Genomic DNA, 5,213 nt, shown 5'->3' on the forward strand with positions numbered 1-5,213 from the left:
GGTATTTGGAATCTGGAGAACTGGGTGCATGTCTTTATTTCAAAACTTTTAGCTATTGCAACCTCATGCAAGATGCTTTCTTTCTCTCAGACTCTGTTACTTGACCTCTAATTTAGGGATTGCATTGTTTATTTTTCTTGTTTCTATGATCAAATATCTGATAGAAAGTGACTTAAAAGTGGTCAGGTTATTTGGGGTTAACAGTTCAGGGGATGCAGTCTATCAGGCATGGTAGCAAAGGCATCTCTTAGGATTGTTCTGAACATTACATGAAATGGTATGTGTAAGTACCAATCAAAAGTCTTCACACACTGTGGATTCTCAACCACTGTTTTCCCTCTGGCACTTAGGCTTTTTTCTTCTCTCAAAAAACAGTGTGTTTCCGTGCAATACAAAGAGTTGTCTTTAGAGATGGCCAAATCTGGATTTGACTCTTTAGGCTGCCTTCAATTATCTATATGACCTTGGGTAGCCATAGCTACTTCTCAGTGCCCTAATCACCCAAAAGAAAGCTTTCCACTTCCATGATGTTTTATGAGGCTTAGATGAGAGTTTGAAGTGACTGGTGACCTCTCTAGCAGCAGTGGATGCTCAATGAACACAGTAGAAAAGGCATGCTTGTTTCTGGCTCATTGGCGCTGCTCAGATCTTCTGAGAGAAACTGAAATCCCTGCAGCAAAATAAAATATAAAATAAGTCTTCTCAAATCACATAGCAAGTGAATGATTCTCAGGAAGTCTATGAGGGAAGAAGGAATGAATCATTTTTAGGGTAACTTCCAGGGTAATACAATCCTTATGCAGGTATGGAAGAGTCATTTACTGTGAATTTCCAGCAGTATCCTGTACTGGAATGGAGTTCTTCCATGGGTGGAACTCTAATCCCTCTGCGGTTTCTCTGTCAACTGGGGAGCTTGGGGAGCAATGGCACATTTAGATGTTGGGCTGGAAGACAGGTGGGGAGCTTTTTTCCATATCTGTCATTTGAGACTTGACTTTGGGAATCCTTACATACCTTCTTGGGGAGCAATGGCACATTTAGGTGTTGGGCTGGAAGACAGGTGGGGAGTTTTTTTTCCATATCTGTCATTTGAGACTTGACTTTGGGAATCCTTACATACCTCTAACCTAACCTCAGGTCTTCTCTCTCCAGGAGAAAGGGGGACTTTGATAGTATTGGAAAGTGGTACATAGGTGGTACCTACTTCCCACCCCAGTCCACAACATGCATTGTGAATGCTTTCAGGCTACCTGTCTCACTGAGCCCGGATGAACTTTGGAATATTGATCCAGGCTACTGTGAGTCAGTCTGTGCTAGCAAGAAACAAACCATGCTTACACTAGTGATATAAGGGTTAGTGCCTTCTGAGTGTTTAATGTGTGTGTGTTGCGTGTACTGTACCATATTCAAGACTCACAACAATGATAGGTCCTGGACAGTCTTATGCAGATGAAGACATAGTACAACTATGTAATTTTGTAGAAAGCAATTGAATTGAGAGTTCTTATTCTTCCTTTTTGTGTCTTAACAGAAAGCAAAAAAGGAATTCTTGCTAATGCATCCCCCTTTAAGAGCTATTGGGCATGAACTTTACCATTGACAAAACTGATCCCCAATTTGCCTTTGCCTCGTTTGTACATACTTCCTGTCTCACACTGAAAAGCAGTCTGGGTCACCAGTGTGTTAGTAAACTTCTCATCACTGTGATGAAATTTTTGAGGAAACAAGTTAAGGAAGGATAGATTTTGCTCATAGTTTCAGTCATCATTGTGGGGATGCTGTGCAGAACAGAATAGCATCATGGCAGCCAGAGAAAAGAGAGAGAAGGCAGGGGAGATGGAGGGGGAGGCAGAAAGGTAGGGGGAGAGACGGGGGAGGGAGGGAGAGGGGAAAGAGAGAGGGAGCCTGCATGAAGGAGCTTTTCCTTCTGTTCCCTTCTTACTCTCTAGGGTACACCAGTCTATTAGGGTGGTGCCATCCACATTCAGCATGGGTATTCTCTGTTAATCCTTTCTGGAAAGTTCCTCATAAACACACTAGAAGATGTGCTTTATGCATCTCCTAGTTGATTCCCTATTCAATCAAGTTGGTAACCGAGATTAATAAACACAGTCTGAACTTCTTGAGATTAATCAACACAGTCAGCCTTGAACTTCTTGCTCTGAGCTCCCTTGTAGCTGATCCCCCCACATCATATCTTCCCTGGGAACTGTCGTAGACTTGGGTAATTTGAGTTCTGTCTGCATCTCTTCCTCTCTCAGTTCATCTTTGCTCTCTCTGTGTCTCACTTTCTTTTGGTATTTGCTTTATAGGCGGGAAATTCTCGGCTCAGCACCAAGTTCTGTTTTACAAGTTAACCTCCCTGCCTCCCTGGCTCCTTGCTGTTCCTTTGCCCCATCTTTCTGACTGGCTGGCAGATGGCAGTGGAAAAGGGAGGCATTGGAGGATTCTTGATTCAATGATATATCACCTACATATTTAATGTGCTGTATCCACAGAGGTCCATGATCTATGGTACTCTGTCTTATCTGTACAGCCTTATGAGATGGTTATACATAAAAAACAGGTTAAATCAGGTAAAGCGATTCACTCAGACAATAAGGCATAGCATTGGGCTTTAAAATTGGAGTTTCAATTCCAAAATATGTAAATAGGAAATTGGGAGTTCTTCAGCCCCTGACAGAGAATCTTGGGTTCTTACAGTTACACTTGCAAAGAAGAAGGATTTCTGGTTGGGAATGAAAATATATGAGGCCAATTTGTCAGTCTCTGTTCATTTAACACACAATGTCTTGCCTCTCAGTGCCCTTGAGGAAATGGCTGTGTGTGCACAGAGATGAGGTGATGTCATTGGCATTACAGATATGGTTTCTGCCTCTACTTTTGCCGCTCCTTTAATCCGAGCCTGCTTTTGACTTTAACTTTTCTGCCTCAGTCCCTGAACCTCAGGCTAGTATCACTTTACATTGGATCTTGAGCAGAGCAGGATATATGCGGAGGAAACAATTCAGAAGCCCCTGGTAAATTTAATTAAGGAGCTCTAGCCCTGCTGGTACAGGGTTTAGGGTGGAGGTTGGCAGATAGAGGATTGGGGCAAGGAGCAAGTAGAGTAAAGGTCAGATGCTGTCTGGGTAAACTTTTAGACTAGACAGAGACTGTGTAGATGCTGGAGACCTTGGCAGAACTCAGCATAGAAGATCCATGATAAGGTCTTAAGGAGGTCCAGGTGTCAGGCACTAATCTTAGGAAATTTCCTCACTATACTGAGGCAGTCAGATGACTCCCAGGATCCATCTTCTCCTTTCTTTTGGGGGTAGGTGGTGAGGATCTGAGTTAAAGGTGATGAAACCTTCAGAAGCAGAGACTCAGAATATAAAACCAAAGCAGATCCTCACAGACGTAGTCACTAGCTGGGCTGCCTGGAAGCCTCTCTGCATTTTGCCTAGAGTATGAAAACAGACGGCACTGAGGAAGGCTATTGCGATTTTATTTCCCCATCCATGTTCACTATATTGGATTTGGCCCACCTACCTGGCTCATTTTGGGTCCCGAGGAAACTTCCAAAACCCAATTTCATTGCTTCTACATTTGGGCCAAGTTACATGTAGGGTGTACCTGGAAACTGCTCCCAAGTTCCTCAGAAAAGCATTTTACTTCCAAAATGACTAAGGCAGCATCACAGTGCTGTGGTCTGAGGGTTTGTGTCCTCTGTAGTGGTTCTGTTGCAACTTCATCCCCAGTGCAGCTGTTTTGAGAGGTGGGGCCTTTAAGCAGGGTTTAGACCTTAAGGGCCCACCCTCATGCATGGGTTTAACACCTTTACAAAAGGATTAGAGGGAAACATCTAGACCTTTGTCCTTCTATTTCTTTTGCAATATGAGGATACATTTGTCTTCCTACATTCGGAGAATGTAGGAAAAGAACCAGATTTTGGAAGCAGAGATGGGGCTTCAGCAGATGTAGTATGCACTGGTCCCATCATCTTTGACTCTTCAACCTCCAAGTCAAGAAATATATTTCTATTATATATGCTATCCAGCCTCACATATTTTTAAATAAAAGAATGGGCTGACTAATATAACAGGTCTTCAGTGTTGGAAAATACCAACTGGTTTCTCCTCAAAATTAGAGGTGAGAGTCCCACTTTGTAGGATTAGAGATCTTCAACTCATGGGGAGACACTCCCTCCAAAGACATGTGATAAGGACTGTGTCCTTGCTTTCTACATAGATCTTCCATGAGAGTCAAGTCTGATCAAGCTGTTCCCTGGCTCCATGGCTTGTCCAAGAGTAAGTCCCGTCATCTTACCTTGGCTAGAAGTCAAATAGAATTCTGACCCAGGTGACCACTGTGGTACAATCTCTTTACAGCTTCTCCCATTGTTCTTCAGAGCCATGCTATTAGGACTCTAGGTATACTGGGGCCACCTATATTTTGTGGACTGGTCGGATCTTTCATGACTGTCTTTTCATACATATTTATTGGGTGTCTCAATTGATCTATGTTGTCCTAGACTCAGGAGAGAGAGAAGACAGAGAAATTTCTTATTTTATGCAACTTACATTCTAATGAAGAAAGACATTAAACTAGCAAATATATATTTAGCACTCTATGTCCAGAAGTCCCACATTCATGAATTCACTCAGTGTGTATTGAAAATATTGGTGGAAAATTTTATCTGTACTGAAAATGTATAGAATTTTTCCTTATCATTAGTCTTTCAATCAGTGTAGTACCTATTTACATAGCATTACATTGTAGTAGATACAAGTAATCAAAAGATGGTTTAAAGTCTGCAGGAAGGTGTGCATAGTAGTTATGTACAAAAACACACCAACTCATATGAGAGACTTAAGCATCTGAGGATTTTGACATCCATCCTGGATCCCAGGACCAATCCACACTGGATACTGTTGGACATCAAATATTCTGAAGAGATATAATGCCTGATAAACATATAAAGAGTAACGGAAGCTAGTGCTTAAAAATAAGAATGAGGAAGACAGGACTGAGGAGAGAACATTCAACTGAGATCTGGATTAGAGGGAGTAACAAGCCACACACATGTCTGGGGAAGGAAGTAGACCCAGTGCCATCTTCTGTTACACAAGATCTGGAAAACTTCTGATGTTTTAGAGTGTATACTCAAGCAAGGAGGTAGTCACCAAAATAAATAAATAAATAAATAAATAAATAAATAAATAAATAAATAA

This window comes from Nannospalax galili, unplaced genomic scaffold (genome assembly GCF_000622305.1).
Source record: "Nannospalax galili isolate Female #2095 unplaced genomic scaffold, S.galili_v1.0 scaffold2275, whole genome shotgun sequence".
NCBI lineage: Eukaryota > Metazoa > Chordata > Mammalia > Rodentia > Spalacidae > Nannospalax > Nannospalax galili.